The following is a 19,460-nucleotide window of genomic DNA, read 5'->3' as shown; positions in this document are numbered from 1 at the left end:
TAGATTTCCAGCTTTGCGTAGGTTTTCGACGTTTTTTCTCTTCGCCAAGAAGACAGTCAAAGCAAAAAATAATTGTAGTGTATTGTCACGCTAAAGTGTTAACCCTTGACAGTTACCACAAGTGAAAAGTTAGTGACCGGACATTGACGCTGATAGTTGATGTTGGTCTGTGAAAATCAACAACGATCTACATCTGTCGTCTACTGCTCGAACAGTAGTTGATTTTGATGTCTACCTCCTGTTATGAGCAAGATATTTCAGCTCGGTCACGAAGGACAATACTTTTGCGGTGATACCATTGTTGGAGGAAGGTGACGTGTTTTTAAGAACCGAGAAGTCCCTTGGAAGCGGCTAAAAGACAATAGAACACAGATTTGGCAATTGCAGACAGAAGACAATTTGAAGGTAAGTAAGAGAAAATGTTATGTATTTTGTATTTTTTTTTTTTTTTTAAATTTGTTTTGAGTCGTCCGTCTTCTGGCTAGTTAGGTGTGGCCCGCCACAAATTCCTCTCTTGTGCCAACCTCTTCATCCCACAGTAGCGTTGGTACCTCACGACTTCAGTTATTTTTTGGATGTATTCCAGTCTCTCTCTTCTCCGCCGGTTTTCACCTTCGGCATCTCCCTCTACTGCCATGCAAGGTATTCCCTGATGTCTTACGATATTTTATCTTATCACTATGTCGCTTCTTCTTGTCCATGTCTTCTAACCGTCCTTTTCTTCGCCGATTTTGCGGAGAACCTCCTAATTTCTTGTAAGTCCGCCTAATTCTCGACATCTTTCTGTAGCAGCGCGTGTCAAACTCTGGATGTTCTCTTCTACTCCAGTTTCGGGTTTTCCCGCAATCCTTGACTAACTACCATACAGTTGTCCTCCAAATGTGCTATATTATAAGAAGTATCTTCCTCAGATTAAGGCCGATGTTGACTCTGCTAGTCTGCTTTATGTGTCCTCCTTGCTTCTTATGTAGTGTGTTACTTTGCTGCTAAAGAAGTAGATTCCCTCAATTCGTCTACTTCTACGTTTCCAATTTTGATGTTATGTTTATCGCTAATCTCGTTTCTGCCACTCCTCATGAGTTTGATCTTTCTTCGCTTTACTCTCATTCCATATTCTGTACTCATTAGACACTTAATTGCATTCAACACGTACGGTAATCCTATTCTAATTTCAGTGATGATAATAATGATATCGTTTCACCCTGAATTTTAATTCCACTCTTGAACATTTCTTTTCATTCTGTCATTGCTTTTCCAGCGTATAGACACAATAGTAGGGGACAAAGATTGCATCTGTCTCTTACACCCTTCGTGCTTGATCTTACACACTTAATGTTCCCTCTTGCTTGTTGTACACATTGTGTATTTCTTGCTTTCCGTACACCTTTATCCTACTTTCCTCAAAATTACGATCATCTTAACACCGGTTTACTCTGTCTAACGCTTTTTCTAGCTTTACAAATCCTATGAACGAATCTTGATTTCCCTTGAAGTCTTGCTTCCCATATCAATCGCAAATTCAGAACTGCATGTCTGGTGCCCTCAATTTTCCGAAAGCCTAATTGATCGTCATATAACCTATCCTCAGTTTTCTTTTCCTGTCTTCTGAATATTATTTTTGTCAGAAACATGGACGCATGAGTCGTTAGGCTGATTGTGCGATAGTTCTGTGTTTTTTGAGGTTTTTGATACTTGCTCTTTCGCTTGATCCGTAACGTGGTTACAATGCTAGACATTATCAGTGTTCTGCATCTACGTATTTAATGCGCTTTTGGCTGTACAGTGCGTGAAGGAGGGAAGTTCGCACCAATTTTTTTTATGATCAGTTCTATTCCTGGTAAGTGGTAGCATGTACATCTCTAAGCACGCACTGTTGTTGTTGTTGTTGTGGTCTTCAGTCCTGAGACTGGTTTGATGCAGCTCTCCATGCTACTCTATCCTGTGCAAGCTTCTTCATCTCCCAGTACCTACTGCAAACCTACATCCTTCTGAATCTGCTTAGTGTACTCATCTCTCGGTCTCCCTCTACGATTTTTACCCTCCACACTGCCCTCCAATGCTAAATTTGTGATCCCTTGATGCCTCAAAACATGTCCTACCAACCGATCCCTTCTTCTAGTCAAGTTGTGCCACAAACTTCTCTTCTCCCCAATCCTATTCAATACCTCCTCATTAGTTACGTGATCTATCCACCTTATCTTCAGTATTCTTCTGTAGCACCACATTTCGAAAGCTTCTATTCTCTTCTTGTCCAAACTAGTTATCGTCCATGTTTCACTTCCATACATGGCTACACTCCAAACAAATATTTTCAGAAATGACTTCCTGACACTTAAATCTATATTCGATGTTAACAAATTTCTCTTCTTCAGAAACGCTTTCCTTGTCATTGCCAGTCTACATTTTATATCCTCTCTAACTCGACCATCATCAGTTATTTTACTACCTAAATAGCAAAACTCCTGTACTACTTTAAGTGTCTCATTTCCTAATCTAATTCCCTCAGCATCACCCGATTTAATTGGACTACATTCCATTATCCTCGTTTTGCTTTTGTTGATGTTCATCTTATATCCTCCTTTCAAGACACTGTCCATTCCGTTCAACTGCTCTTCCAAGTCCTTTGCCGTCTCTGACAGAATTACAATGTCATCGGCGAACCTCAAAGTTTTTACTTCGTCTCCATGAATTTTAATACCTACTCCAAATTTTTCTTTTGTTTCCTTTACTGCTTGCTCAATATACAGATTGAATAACATCGGGGAGAGGCTACAACCCTGTCTCACTCCTTTCCCAACCACTGCTTCCCTTTCATGCCCCTAGTAACTCTTTTTCTAATGGCTTCTTCCCGGCGATGGAAGCACAACATTGTGGTGAAGTCATTTTTTCGTCAATTCGCCATTCTGTTATTCACATTATTCTTACATCTACATCTACATCTACGTGATTACTCTGCTATTCACAATAAAGCGCCTGGCAGAGGGTTCAGTGAACCACCTTCAAGCGGTCTCTCTACCATTCCACTCTCGAAAGGCACGCGGGAAAAACGAGCACTTAAATTTTTCTGTGCGAGTCCTGATTTCTCCTATTTTATCGTGACGATCATTTCCTCCTATGTAGGTGGGTGCCAGCAGAATGTTTTCACAATCGGAGGAGAAAACTGGTGATTGAAATTTCGTGAGGAGATCCCGTCGCAACGAAAAACGCCTTTGTTTTAATGATTGCCACTCCAATTCACGTATCATGTTTGTGACACTATCTCCACTATATCACGATAATACAAAACGAACTGCCCTTCTGTGAACTTTTTTGATGTCATCCGTCAGTCCCATCTGATGCGGGATCCCACACCGCACAGCAGTACTCCAGAATAGGACGGACAAGCGTGGTGTAAGCAGTCTCTTTAGTAGACCTGTTGAACCTTCTAAGTGTTCTGCCAATGAATAGCAGTCTTTGGTTTGCTCTACTCACAACACTATCTATGTGATCGTTCCAATTTACGTTATTTGTAATTGTAATCCCTAAGTATTTAGTTGAATTTACAGCCTTCAGATGTGTGTGACTTATCGCGTAATCGAAATTTAGCTGATTTCTTTTAGTACTCATGTGAATAACTTCACACTTTTCCTTATTCAGGGTCAATTGCCACTTTTCGCACCATAATGAATATCTTATCTAAATCATTTTGCAAGTCGTTTTGCTCATCTGATGACTTTACAAGACTGTAATTGACAACATCATCTGCAAACAATCTAAGACGGCTACTCAGATTGTCTCGTATGTCGTTAATATAGGTCAGTAACGATAGAGGGCCTATAATACTTTCTTGAATCCTGGATATTAATCCTGTTTTACTCGATGACTTTTGGTCTATTGCTAAGAACTGTGACCTTTCTCACAGTAAATCACGAATCTAGTCGCACAACTGAGGCGATATTCCATAGGAAGGCAGTTTGGTTAGAAGACGCTTGTGAGGAACGGTGTCGAAAGCCTTCTGGAAGTCTAGAAATATGGAATTAATTTGACATCCCCTGTCGATAGCACTTATTACTTCAAGAATATAAAGAGCTAGTTGTTTTAACTGAATCCGCGCTGACTATGTGTCAATAAACCGTTTTCTTCGAGGTACTTCATAATGTCCGACTACAGTATACGTTGCAAAACCATACTGGAAATCGACGTTAATGATATAGGCCTTTAATTCAGCGGATTACTCCTACTTCCCTTTTTGGGTATGGGTGTGACTTGAGCAATTTTCCATTCTTTAGGTACGGATATTTCTGTGACCGAGTGGTTCTATATAATTGCTACATAAATCTACATCCACGTTTATACTCCGCAAGCGGCCCAACGGTGTATGTGGAGGGCACTTCACGTGCCACTGTCATTACCTCCATTTTCTGTTCCAGTCGCGTATGGTTCGCGGGAAGAACGACTGCCGGAAAGCCTCCGTGCGCATTCGACTCTCTCTAATTTTACATTCGTGATCTCCTCAGGAGGTATAAGTAGGGGGAAGCAATATGTTCGATACCTCATCCAGAAACGCACCCTCTCGATACCTGGACAGCAAGCTACCCCGCGATGCAGAGCGCCTCTCTTGCAGAGTCTGCCCCTCGAGTTTGCTAAACATCTCCGTAACGCTATCACGCTTACCAAATAACCCTGTGACGAAACGCGCCGCTCTTCTTTGGATCTTCTCTATCTCCTCTGTCAACCCGACCTGGCGCGGATCCCACACTGATGAGCAATACTCAAGTGTAGGCCGAACGAGTGTTTTGTAAGCCACCTCCTTTGTTGATGGACTACATATTGTAAGGACTCTCCCAATGAATCTCAATCTGGCACCCACCTTACCAACAATCAAATTTATATGATCTTTCCACTTCAAATCGTTCCGTACGCATACTCTCCTAGATATTTTACAGAAGTAACTGCTACCAGTGTTTGTTCCGCTATCATATAATCATACAATAAAGGATCCTTCTTTCTATGTATTCGCAATACATTACATTTGTCCATGTTAAGGGTCAGTTGCCACTCCCTGCACCAAGTGCCTATCCGCTGCACATCTTACTGCATTTCGCTTCAATTTTCTAATGCTGCAACTTCTCTGTATACTACAGCATCATCCGCGAAAAGCCACATGGAACTTTCGACACTATCTACTGGGTCATTTATATATATTGTGGAAAGCAATGGTCCCACAACACTCCCCTGTGATACGCCAGAGGTTACTTTGACGTCTGTTGACGTCTGTCCATTGAGAACAACATGCTGTGTTCTGTTTGCTAAAAAGTCTTCAGACCAGTCACACAGCTGGTCTGATATTCCGCGGGCTCTTACGTTGTTTACCAGGCAACAGTGCGGAACTGTATAGAACGCCTTCCGGAAGGAAAATAGCATCTACCTGGGAGCCTGTATCTAATATTTTCTGGGTCTCATGAACAAATAAAGCGAGTTGGGCTCACACGATCGCTGTTTCCGGAATTCGTGTTATTTCCTACAGAGTAGATTCTGGGTTTCCAGAAATGACATGACACGCGAGCAAAAAACATGTTCTAAAATTCTACATCAGATCTATGTCAGAGATATGGGCCTATAGTTTTGCGCATCTGTTCGACGACCCTTCTTGAAAACTGGGACTACTTGTGCTTTTTCCTAATCATTTGGAACCTTCCGTTCCTCTAGAGAGGTGCGGTACACGGCTGTTAGAAGGGAGGCAAGTTCTTTCGCGCACTCTGTGTAGAATCGAATTGGTATCCCGTCAGGTCCAGTGGACTTTCCTCTGATTTCAGTTGCTTTTCTATTCCTTGGACACTTATTTTGATGTCAGCCATTTTTTCGTTCGTGCGAGCATTTGGAGAAGGAACTGCAGTGCGGTCTTCCTCTGTGAAACAACTTTGGAAAAAGGTGTTTAGTATTTCAGCTTTACGCGTGTCATCCTCTATTTCAATGCCGTCATCATCCCAGAGTGTCTGGATATGCTGTTTCGATCCACTTACTGATTTAACGTAAGACCAGAACTTCCTAGGATTTTCTGTCAAGTCGATACATAGAATTTTACTTTCGAATTCACTGAACGCTTCACGCATAGCCCTCCTTACGCTAACTTTGGCATCATTTAGCTTCTGTTTGTCTGAGAGGTTTTGGCTGCGTTTAAATTTGCAGTGAAGCTCTCTTTGCTTTCGCAGTAGCTATTTTATCAGCATACTCTGAGAGGAACCTGACTGGTATACAATTTGGACCAGACCTCTTGCCTGTTTCAGAAAACCGTGTTTAATAACTCTGCTTTAGTGGCACTGTCATCAGTGACTTCATCGTTGTTATCGAGCAGTGAAGGTATTCATTGCGTCTTGCGACTGGTGTGCTTAATGTATGACCAGAATCTCTTTGGGTTTTCCGCCAGAGTTCGAGACAGAATTCTTATTTGACTTCTGTGTAATACAAACGATATGGACTAAATTCAAGCGATCTAAACTTTTTATAATGTACAAAGAAATTATGGCTTAGTTTATTTAGTGCTATAAACCCTTTGTGGCTACGCGTGAGAATACACAGCACGCTAGCGACTTAGAGACTTGGCAGTGCGACGAGCTGTCATGCCAAGGAACCCGGGATCGATCCCCGCCTGGGTCGGAGATTTTCTCCGCTCAAGGACTGGGTGTTGTGTTGTCATCATCATTTCATCCCCATCGACACGCAAGTCGCCGAAGTGGCGTCGACTCGAAGGAATTGCACCAGGCGAACGGTCTACCCGACGGAAGGCCCTAGTCACACGACATTTCAGTTCACAGACTTCGCTGACGAGAGCGTCGGAGAAAAGTCTCACCGTCAGAATTTGCAAAGTGACGATTTCGCCGCTAGAAGCAAGTTAACTCTTTTCTCTCTAAACAGACTGACGATTCTTTGCCTCTCTGTTGAGTCTAAGGTATACTGAAGTGCTGTTTTGTACGAACGAACGCCTGAGCTGAGTTCCTGTACCTGGCTCATGAGCAAATAGAGATCGCGACTACTGTTCTACATCTAGATGGTTACCCTGCAATTCTCACTTATGTGCCTGGCAGAGGGGTCATCGAACCATTTTAATGCTACTTCTCTACCATTCCACTCCCGAATGACGCGTGGGAAAAAGGAACACCTAAATCTTTCCGTTCGAGCTCTGATTTCTCTTATTTTATTATGACGATCATTCCCCCCTACATAGGCGGATGTCAACAAAATACTTACGCATTCGGAATAGAAAGTTGGTGATTGAAACATTGTAAATAGATCTCGCCGCAAACGAAACCGCCTTTGTTTCAGTGACTGCCACCCCAACTCGCTTATCATATAAGTGACACTCTCACCCCTATTGCGCGGTAACACGAAACGAGCTGCCCTTCTTTGCACTTTTTCGATGTCCTCCGTCAGTCCTACCTGGCAAAGATCCCACACCGCTCAGCAATATTCCAGCAGAGGACGGCTCTCTCTTTAGTGGGTTTGTTGCATCTTCTAAGTGTTCTGCCAACAAAGTGCAGTCTTTGTTTCGCCTTCCCCACGATATTATCTATGTGGTCTCTCCAATCGAAGTTGCTCGTAATTGTAATTCCTAGGTATTTAATCGAATTGAAGCCCTTAGATTTCTACGATTTCTTTTAGTGCCCATGTGGATGACCTCGCAACTTTCTTTGTTTAGTGCTAATTGCCACATTTCGCACCATACAGAAATTCTCCTTCTAGATCATTTTGTAATTGGAATTGATCGTCTGACGACTCTACTAGACGGTAAATTACAGCGTAATCTGCGAACAATCTAAGGGGGCTGCTTAGATTATCATCTAGATCATTTATGAAACTTCCTGGCAGCTTTAGTTCAGCCAGTAACCGTCTCCTACCTTCCAAACTTTACAGAAGCTCTCCTTCGCAGGAGAGCTTCTGTTAAGTTTGGAAGGTAGGAGACGAGGTACTGGCAAAGGTAGAGCTGTGAGTAGCGGGCGTGAGTCGTGCTTCGGTAGCTCAGATGGTAGAGCACTTGCCCGCGAAAGGCAAAGGTCCCGAGTTCGAGTCTCGGTCGGGCACACAGCTTTAATCTGCCAAGAAGTTTCATATCAGCGTACACTCCGCTGCAGAGTGAAAATCTCATTCTAGATCATTTATGTGGAACAGCAGAGGGCCTATGACACTACCTTGCGGAACTCCAGATATCACTTCTGTTCTACTCGACGATTTGCCGTGAATCACTACGAACTGTGGCCTCTCTGAGAGGAAATCACGAATCCAGTCACACAACTGAGACGATACTCCATATGCACGCAATTTGATTAATGGTCGCTTGTGAGGAACGGTATCAAAAGCCTTCTGGAAATCCAGGAATATGGAATCGATCTGAGATCCCTTGTCGACAGCACTCATTACTTCATGGGAATAAAGAGCTAGCTGTGTTGCACAAGAACGATATTTTCTGAATCCGTGTTGGTTATGTATCAATAAGTCATTTTCTTCAAGGTGATCCATAATGTTCGAGTACAGTATATGCTCCAAAATCGTGCTGCAAATTCAGATCAGTGATATGCGTCCGTAATTCGATGGGTTACTCTCATTTCCTTTCTTGAATATTGGTGTGACCAGTGCTACTTTCCAGTCTTTAGGAACAGACCTTTCGTCACGTGAGCGTTTGTATATGATTGCTAAGAAAGTCGGTATTGTGTCTGCATACTCTGAAAGGAATCTGATTGTCATATCATCTGGACCGGAAGACTTGCCTTTGTTAAATGACTTGAGTTGTTTCGCAACACCTAAGATATCTACTTTTATGTTACTCATGCTAACAGCTGTTCTGGTTTCGAATTCTGGAATATTTACTTCGTCTCCTTTCGTGAAGGAATTACGGAAAACTGTATTTAGTAACTCCGCTTTAGTGACAACATCATCGGTAACATTTGCATTGCTATCGCGCAGTGACGGTATTTAATGTTTTTTGCCACTGGTGTACTTTACATACGGCCAGAAACTCTTTGGGTTTTCTACCATATTTTGAGACGATATTTCATTGAGGAAACTATTAAAAGCATCTCGCGTTGACGTCCGCACTAAATTTCGAGCTTCCGTGAAACTTTGCCAGTATTGGGAATTTTGCGTTCTTCTTATAATTATTTGTTAAGTCATTGTTATTCACTTATGTAGGTTACTAAATTAAAGACTCGACATTTTTCTATTACGACACTCTGTCGTACTGATGTAGTTTCAGCTCAAGGGGTCTGCAGACGGTGTATTAAGTCCAGAGTGTAGACAGAATTTATACACTGAGGTGTTAAATGTCACGGGATAGCGATACGTACGTGTACAGATGGCGATAATATCGCGTACACGAGGCAGTATATTTGAGGAACTGTCATTTGCACTCAGAAGATTCATGTGAAAAGATTTCCGACGAGATTAAGAACGCACATTAACAGACAGTGAACGCGGAATAGACGCACGGGACATTCCATTTCGGAAATCGTTAGGGAATTCTACATTCCGATATCCACAGTATAAACAGTGTGCCGAAGATACTAAATTTCGGGCGTTACTTCTCACCACGGCTAAGGTCTTCACTTAACGACCGACAGCAGCGGCGTCTGCGTTAAGTTGTCAGTGCTAACAGACAAGCAATACTGCCTGAAATAACCACAGAAATCAGTGTGGAACGTACGAGGAACGTGTCTGGTAGGATAGTTCGGTGAAATTAGGCGTTAGTGGGCTATGGCAGCAGATGACCGACGCGAGTGCATTTGCTAACAGCAGGACATCGCCTGCAGTGACTCTCCTGGGCTCGTGGCCGTATCGGTTGGACCCTTGACCAATGGAAAACCGTGTATTGGTCACATGAGTCCTGATGTCAGTTGGTTAGGTTAGTGTATTTTCATGTCTTGTCGACAACGAGGTCATTAGAGACGGAGCATAAGCTCGAGTTAGGGAAGGATGGGGAAGGAAATCGGCCGTGCACTTTCAAAGGAACCACCCCGGCATTTGCCTGAAACGATTCAGGGAAAATCACTGAAAACCTAAATCAGGATGGCTGGAGACGGGATTGAACCGTCGTCCTCCCGAATGCGAGTCCAGTGTGCCAACCACTGCGCCACCACGCTCGGTGGATGTCAGTTGGTAAGAGCTGATGATAGGGTTCGAGTCTGGCGCAAATCCCACAAAGCCGTGGAGTCGAGTTGCGACCGAGGCACTGTGTTAGCTGGCGGTGCCTGTATAACGGTGTGGACTGTGTTTGCATGGAATGGACTGTGTCCTCTGGTCCAACTGAACCGATCACTGACTGGAAATGGTTCTGTTCGACTATTTGGAGCCCATTTACAGCCATTCATAGAGTTCAAGTTCCAAAGCAACTGGCCACAGTTGTTCGCGATTGGTCTGAAGAACATTCTGGACCGTTCGAGAGAATGATTTGGCCACCCAGATCGGCTGACATGAACCAAATCTAAAATTTATGGGACGTAATCGGGACGTCACATACTGCACGGGTAACACTTCCGCAGTTATGGACGGCTATAGACGTCCATGCCACGTCGAGTTGGCGCGCTACTCCGAGCAAAAGGAAGTCCGACTCGATATTAGGAGGTATCACTCGACTTCTGTCACCTGGTGTAAGTACACAACTCCCATCCTCTGCACCGCGACCATCGGTTCCCAACAGGTCGACGCCGCGGTACCACATACCCAAGCGCTTTATGTACACCACTGGCCATTAAAATTGCTACACCAAGAAGAAATGCAGATCATAAACGGGTATTCATTGGACAAATATATTATACTAGAGCTGACATGAGATTACACTTTCACGCAATTTGGGTGCATAGATCCTGAGAAGTCGGTACCAAGAACAAACACCTCTGGCCGTAATAACGGCCTTAATACGCTTGGGCATTGAGTCAAACAGAGCTTGGATGGCGTGTACAGGTACAGCTGCCCGTGCAGCTTCAACACGATACCACAGTTCATCGACATTAGTGACTGGTGTATTGTGACGAGCCAGTTACTCGGCCACCATTGACCAGACGTTTTCAATTGGTGAGAGATCTGGACAGTGTGGTGGCCAGGGCAGCAGTCGAACATTTTCTGTATACAGAAAGGCCCCTTACAGAACCCGCAACATGCGATCGTGCATTATCCTGCAGAAATGTACGGTTTCGCAGGGATCGAATGAAGGGTACAGGCAGCGCTGGATTAGCCGCGGTCTAAGGCGCTGCAGTCATGGACTGTGCGGCTGGTCCCGGCGGAGGTTGGAGTCCTCCCTCGGACATGGGTGTGTCTGTTTGTCCTTAGGGTAATTTTTTTTCTGACGTCCACTGTTCAAAGTGCCGTCATTGCGAACAAGAGTTGATAGTCCAATCTGCTGCAAACTGTTCGTGCAGATGGTTGTTGTCTTGCAAACGTCCCCATCTGTTGACTCAGGGATCGAGACGAGGCTGCACGATCCGTTACAGCCGTGTGGATAAGATGCCTGTCATCTCGACTGCTAGTGATACGAGGCCGTTGGGATCCAGCACGGCGTTCCGTATTACCCTCCTGAACCCACCGATTCCATATTCTGCTAACAGTCATTGGATCTCGACCAATGCGAGCAGCAGTGTCGCGATACGATAAACCGCAATCGCGATAGGCTACAATCCGACCTTTATCAAAGTCGGAAACGTGATGGTACGCATTTCTCCTCCTTACACGAGGCATCACAACAACGTTTCACCGGGCAACGCCGGTCAACTGCCGTTTGTCTATGAGAAATCGGTTGGAAACTTTCCTGATGTCAGCACGTTGTAGGTGTCGCCACCGGCGCCAACCTCGTATGAATGCTCTGAAAAGGTAATCAGTTGCACACCATAGCATCTTCTTCCGGTCGGTTAAATTTTGCGTCGTAGCACGTCATCTTCGGGGTGTAGTAATTTTAATAACCAGTAGTGTAAAAAGACCTGCACCAAGGGGGCCGGACCTGCCCCACAAGAGGTCTCCGGCCAATGACGCCAAACGCTCATTTCCATTTGATCTCCATCTGCGGGAAGTTTGTGAATGAATATTGCCGTCGCGACATTTCCTCACTTTTTTATGTATGCGTCCACTGTTCGACCCATTTAGAGCAAAAGAGGTCGATATACATGCAAAACTAATAACTGAAATAAGTGTGTAGTACGTACTATTAAAGAAAACCACGGTGTAAACAAAGGAACAAACAAAATGGTTCAAATGGCTCTCAGCACTGTGGGACTTAACATCTGAGGTCATCAGTCCCCTAGAACTTAAAACTACTTAAATCTAACTAACCTAAGGACATCACACACATCCATGCCCGAGGCAGGATTCGATCATGCGACCGTAGCGGTCTCGAGGTTCCACACTGAAGCGTCTAGAACTACTCGGACACACCGGCCGGCGAAACAAACAAAGATAATCTTTCTGACAGGTTTCTAGACTCGTCCGCAGTTCATTTCGAAAAACTAGCACACCAAAAATTTGCAGCGTAGAGGGTGCGTGGCAGGTGCAGACCCCCACACAAACTCTTTTAAAACATGTTTCTAGCCAGAATTCGAACGTGGCGATGTTGTTGCTAAATAATCAATCCAATAAATTACTCAAACAAGAATTTGTATTTTACAGCAATTTTGCCCTACATATACTCCTTTTTCTCACCAGTCTTGTTAATTGTGTGATTCCTTCCCTTGTGCCGACCTCTTCATGTAAGAGTAGCACTTATTCACTTGTTATTTTTTCGCTGTACTAATATCCGTTTTCCAGTACTGTTTTTAACTCTCCAGCTGCCTCTAGTCCCATTGAAGTTATTGCCTGATGTCTCAACAGATGTCTTACTAGCCTGCCCTTTATCCTCGTCAGTGTTTCTCATACACAGGGTGTTACAAAAAGGTACGGCCAACCTTTCAGGAAACATTCCTCACACACAAAGAAAGAAAATATGTTATGTGGACATGTGCCCGGAAACGCTTACTTTCCATGTTAGAGCTCATTTTATTACTTCTCTTCAAATCACATTAATTATGGAATGGAAACACACAGCAACAGAACGTACCAGCGTGACATCAAACTCTTTGTTACAGGGAACGTTCAAAATGTCCTCCGTTAGCGAGATTATATGCATCCACCCTCCGTCGCATGGAATGCCTGATGCGCTGATGCAGCCCTGGAGAATGGCGTATTGTATCACAGCCGTCCACAATACGAGCACGAACAGTCTCTACATTTGGTACCGGGGTTGCGTAGACGAGAGCTTTCAAATGCCCCCATAAATGAAAGTCAAGAGGGTTGAGGTCAGGAGAGCGTGGAGGCCACGGAATTGGTCCGCCTCTACCAATCCGTCGGTCACCGAATCTGTTGTTGAGAAGCATACGAATGCTTCAACTGAAATGTGCAGGAGCTCCATCGTGCACGAACCACATGTTGTGTCGTACTTGTAAAGGCACACGTTCTAGCATCACAGGTAGAGTATCCCGTATGAAATCGTGGTAACGTGCTCCATTGAACGTAGGTGGAAGAACATAGGGCCCATTCGAGACATCACCAGCCATGCCTGCCCAAACGCTAACTGCAAATCTGTGTCGATGACGTGATTGCACAACTGCGTGCCGATTCTCGTCAGTCTACACATGTTTATTGTGAAAATTAACAATTTGATCACGTCGGAATGAAGCCTCATCCGTAAAGAGAACATTTGCACTGAGATGAGGATTGACACATTTGCGGATGAACCATTCGCAGAAGTGTACCCGTGGAGGCCAATCAGCTGCTGATAGTGCCTGCACACGCTGTACACGGTACGGAAACAACTGGTTCTCCCGTAGCAATCTCCATACAGTGACGTGGTCAACGTTACCTTGTACAGCAGCAGCTTCACTGCCGCTGACATTAGGGTTATCGTCAACTGCACGAAGAATTGCCTCGTCCATTGCAGGTGTCCTCGTCGTTCTGTGTGTTCCCCAGTCGCGATTCATAGGCTGGAATGTTCTGTGCTCCCTAAGACGCCGATCAATTGCTTCGAACGTCTTCCTGTTGGGACACCTCCGTTCTGGAAATCTGTCTCGATACAAACGTACCGCGCCACTGCTATTCCCCCGTGCTAATCCGTACATCAAATGGGCATCTGCCAACTTCGCATTTGTAAACATTGCACTGACTGCAAAACCACGTTCGTGATGAACACTAACCTGTTGATGCTACGTACTGATGTGCTCGATGCTAGTACTGTAGAGCAATGAGTCGCATGTCAACACAAGCACAGAAGCCAACATTACCTTCCTTCAATTGGGCCAACTGGCGGTGAATCGAGGAAGTACAGTACATACTGACGAAACTAAAATGATCTCTAACTTGGAAATTAAGCGTTTCCGGACACATGTCCACATAACATCTCTTCTTTATTTGTGTGTGAGGAATGTTTCCTGAAAGTTTGGCCGTACCTTTTTGTAACACCCTGTATTTCTTACGTCGGCAACTCTGCAGAGAATCTCCTTATTCCTTACCCTATCAATCCAACTAATTTTAAAAATCGCTCTGTACCACCAAATCTTAAAAGCTTCGATTTTCTTCTGTACCGGTTTCTTCGCACCCCTTTATTCATTATCAGATAGCGCTGTGCTCCAAGGGTAATGTCTGAGAAACTTCTTCCCCATTTTAAGGCCGGTTTCTGATACCAGAACATTTCTTCTCAACAGGGGTGCTGTTTTATGTCCTCCTTGCTTCCTCTGTCATGTCTTATTTTGCTTCCAAATTAGGACAATTGCTTCACATCGTCTACTTCGTGAATCTCAAATTTCTTCTACTCCACATCACCTCCGCCTTTCTTCATTTTACTCTATGTCCATATTCTGTACTCAGTAGCCTGTTCATTTCATTCTGTATCCCCTGTTATTCTTCCTCGCTCCCACTGAAAATAACAATGTCAAGTGCGAGTCTTATCGTTTATATTCTGTCACTTTGCATTTTAATCCGTCTCTTTAACCTTTCTTTCATATCCGTCATTGGTTCTTCGATGAACAATAGGAACGAAAGATTACACCCCTGTCTTACACCCTTTTTAATCCGAGCGCTTCGTTCTTGGTTCTCGATATTTATTTGTTGCTTCTTGCTTCTCATACATACGACATGTATCCGTCTTTCCTTAAACCGAACTCCCATTTTCCTCAAAATTTCAAACATCTCGCATTATGGTACTCCGTCGAACGCTTTTTTTGTGTCGAAAAAATGCTGTGAACTTGTCAATAAATTTTAAGTCTTGCTTCCATTATCAAGCGCAACGTCAAACTGCTCGTTTTCTTCGCGTTCCCTAAAGTCAAATTGATCGGCATCTAACATATCCTGTTTTCTTTTCCATTCTTCCGTATATTATTCTTGCCCGCAGTTTTGATGCATGAGCTCTCCAGCTGATTCTACGCTTTAATTACTAGCAAGTCTTTCAAAGCTCTTGTACACTCTGACTGTGATTGATTGATTTTAACAGGAGAGCGAAAAAGCTTAGGTCCCATGGCCGGTCATCAGTCCAGCCATGAGTTTGATCTCTTTCCTGTTCAATCCCAGGATTACAAATGGCTCTGAGCACTATGGGACTTAACATCTGAGGTCATCAGTCCCCTAGAACTTAGAACTACTTAAACCTTACTAACCTAAGAACATCACACACTTCGATGCCCGAGGCAGGATTCGAACCTGCGACCGTAGCGGTCACGCGGTTCCAGACTGAAGCGCCTAGAACCGCACGGCCACACCGACCGGCCCAGGATTACACAGCTTCTTTTAAAACATGGCTTAGGCATCATTATCTTACCATGTTTTTGTTTATGGACCTTGGTCCAATATCCTACATGCTGTTTCCTAAGCCAGTACCTAATTCTAATTTGATCATAGGTTCTGGTCCAATAAATGGAGTTGTTCCCCCCATCCTAGCCATTCTATCGGCTTGTCCAATGGCACAGATCCCTGGGTATCCAGGGACCCACACTAGGTACACCCTATTGCTTCCCCCTAGCTCCACCAGAGCCCTGTGGCAATCTGCCACAACCTTAGATCTTGTTGCAGGAGCTGCAAATGATTTCAGGGCTGCCTGGCTGTCTGAATAGATGTAGATGCTACGGTCATTGTAGCACCTACGCATATTCTCCTCCACACATGCCCTGATTGCAGTAATTTTAGCTTGGAATACAGAGGCCAGTTTCCCTAGAGATATGCTGCTCTCCAGTCTTGGCTGAACCCCGTAAAACTCTGCCCCAACGCCTTGATCTGCTTTCGACCCATTGGTGAACCAAATCATGTCCCCCGTACGTTGTCGAACTGTTTTCTCCCTCTGCTCCCTACTTCCAATTGTTAAGTTGTAAGGCTTGTCGAAGCAGTTGGGCGTTATTATACAGGGTGTTACAAAAAGGTACGGCCAACCTTTCAGGAAACATTCCTCATACACAAAGAAAGAAAATATGTTATGTGGACATGTGTCCGGAAACGCTTGCTTTCCATGTTAGACCTTTTTGTAACACCCTGTATAGTCGGCATGCATTTCCCCAGCCATACCTATATTTACCTCACTCACTATGTTAGTGTGTGAGTCTGGATATCCGAATGAGACCTAGTTTTGGCCAGTTTTAAGTCTGTATGCCCCAGCTGTTGCCACCATCTTAACCCAAAAGTGAAGTGGAGGCATATCCGGCATGGCTTCCATTACAGCGGTTGGTGTGCTGCTAATTCCGCCCGTTATGGCTAAGCAGGCCAATCTCTGCACCTTAGCAAGCTCTTTAGCAGCAACCCGCTGTTCTTCCTTGTTCCACCTCACTACAGCCCCATGGGAAATCCTAGGTATGACCACTGTGGTGTGTATCCAGTGCATACCCCTGGGGCTTAGGCCCCAGTTTTTGCCACAAGCTCCCCTAGTACTCACTATTTTTTGCCTTGAAGCAGATCCTCTTAATATGAGGGGTCCAAGTTAGCTTCTCACCCAAGGTTACCTCTAGATATTTCAGTGTCCCCTTCACAGGCAGAGTTTCATCGAAGAGTTTTAGATTCCAGCTTGCATACTGAATATGTCTCTTCATAAATGGCACCACAACAGTCTTCTTAGGATTAACTCTCAGAACCAGTTTGATGCACCATTTTTGCAGAATGTGCAACCCTCCTTGTGCCATATTCCTGACTGTGTCAGTGAATTTGCCAAGTATTACTATGACAAGGTCATCTGCATATCCTTGGCAGAAGCATTGTCTTGAATTTAAATCCATAATGAGTTCGTTCACCAGTAGATCCCACATTAGAGGGGACAAAACTCCTCCTTGTGGGTGGGCAGCCTCTGGTGGTCTTAATTACCATCTTTTCATTCATCGTGGTAGCTTCTACCTTCCTTCCACTAAGCATGGCTCTGGTCCACCTATATATAGTGGTCCTCAGGTCACGCACCTCTGCTACCGCTACCAAGGAATTGAAGGTCGTGTTCCTAAAGGCCCCCTCGATATCCAGGAAGATGCAGAGGGCTATTTCTTGGAAGTGAAGTGCTTTTTCCACCTTCCCAAGAGTTGGTGGAGAGCTCACATGATTTACCTGGTTGATTCAGTTGTACAGGGGCCCTACTTAGCCTCCTCTCCCCAACACATACATTAACCAGTTTTTCCAATGTTTTGAGAATGAAGGAGGACAGACTGGCTGGTCTCATATCCTTGGCCTTGGTATGATCAATTCTCCCTGGCTTTGGAATGAAGACGACCTTCACTGCCCTCCAAACATTGGGAATGATTCCTACTGCTAAGCTAACCCTGAATAGCCTGCATAGGACTCTCACAAGCTTTCCTCCTGCCTGTTGCAGGAGAGCTGGAAAAATTCCATCTGGGTCGAGTAAAACTGAAGTGATATCAGGTGTTCCCTAGGGAAGCGTCTTGGGACCTCTGCTGTCCCTGATCTACATAAATGACCTGGGTGACAATCTGAGCAGTTCTCTTAGGTTGTTCGCAGATGATGCTGTAATTTACCGTCTAGTAAGGTCATCCGAAGACCAGTATCAGTTGCAAAGCGATTTAGAAAAGATTGCTGTATGGTGTGGCAGGTGGCAGTTGATGCTAAATAACGAGAAGTGTGAGATGATCCACACGAGTTCCAAAAGTAATCCGTTGGAATTCGATTACTCGATAAATAATACAATTCTCGAGGCTGTCAATTCAACTAAGTACCTGGATGTTAAAATTACGAACAACTTCAGTTGGAAAGACCACATAAATAATATTGTGGGAAGACGAGCCAAAGTTGCGTTTCATCGGCAGGACACTTAGAAGATGCAACAAGTCCACTAAAGAGACAGCTTACACTACACTCTTTCGTCGTCCGTTAGAGTATTGCTGCGCGGTGAGGGATCCTTACCAAGTGGGGGTGACGGAGGACATCGAAAGGGTGCAAAAAGGGGCAGCTCGTTTTATATTATGACGTAATAGGGGAGAGAGTGTGGCAGATATGATACGCGAGTTGGGATGGAAGTCATTAAAGCAAAGACTATTTCGTCGCGGCGAGATCTATTTACAAAATTTCAGTCACCAACTTTCTCTTCCGAATGCGAAAATATTTTGTTGAGCCCAACCTACATAGGTAGGAATGATCATCAAAATAAAATACGAGAAATCAGAGCTCGAACAGAAAGGTTTAGGTGTTCGTTTTTCCCGCGCGCTGTTAGGGAGTAGAATGGTAGAGAGATAGTATGGTTGTGGTTCGATGAACCCTCTGCCAAGCACTTGCAGAGTAATCATGTAGATGTAGATAAAGAACACAACTGTGTGGCTAATTTTAGAGGAACAAGTGGTGGTATGGAATTTCATGGAGTACAACAAATATTTCATCACTCCGTAGAAACAAGAGGTGTACGGTACACCAAATATTTGGGCAAAGGTGACAGTAAGGCATACAACAATGTGGTGAACCCTAAGCCATATGGAGGAAGGTGAAAAAGAAGCTGGAATACCTGCTAGAGGCCAAAAAAAGGGCCAGTATATGGAGCAGGACAGTTTTAATTAACTGTAAGTAACAAATTTCAAAAGTTTTTCTTTAAAGTCAATTTCCCACAAACTAAAATTTTCAGCACATATGCCCCATTATAACAGAAACTATCATAGATAAATGAATGAAATTTTCAACGATTCTGCATAACATAAAAAGCCACCTCTGGCACTACATTCATTAATATTCCCCCATTAAGTACACAAAAATATTTTCTGCAAAAAAAAACCGGTAATATTTTTTGTCAATAAATTTAAAAAAGTATTTCTTAAAAACTATAAAATGGATAAAGTAGATTTTAGTTCGGTTGACTCTATTAGCATCATGTAAGATAAAGTAAAAATATTAAGGTCATGCATCAAATACTTTTTTTTCAGATATGGATCAAGTACTTGGCTACATTAACATGGGCCAGAAAGGCAGGGTGTGGTCCCCTTAAGAAAGAGAGCACAAAACCACTATCAACAAACTTT

At 44.0% G+C, this 19,460-nt stretch overlaps 1 protein-coding gene across 1 annotated transcript in view; it reads left to right on the top strand.

Annotated features, from left to right (window-relative positions):
- The first annotated feature begins 212 nt into the window (after positions 1 to 212).
- LOC126295058 (homeobox protein B-H1-like) overlaps positions 213 to 19,460 on the top strand; it is a 159,848-nt gene continuing 140,600 nt past the window's right edge. Inside the window, exon 1 of the mRNA XM_049987305.1 lies at positions 213 to 405. The gene's annotated coding sequence lies outside the window, so the exon portion shown is untranslated. The remainder of the gene's footprint in view (positions 406 to 19,460) is intronic.

The sequence above is a fragment of the Schistocerca gregaria genome, chromosome 11, assembly GCF_023897955.1.
Source record: "Schistocerca gregaria isolate iqSchGreg1 chromosome 11, iqSchGreg1.2, whole genome shotgun sequence".
NCBI lineage: Eukaryota > Metazoa > Arthropoda > Insecta > Orthoptera > Acrididae > Schistocerca > Schistocerca gregaria.
Note: the sequence above shows the minus strand (reverse complement) of the source record. Positions and strands in the feature narration are given on the sequence as shown.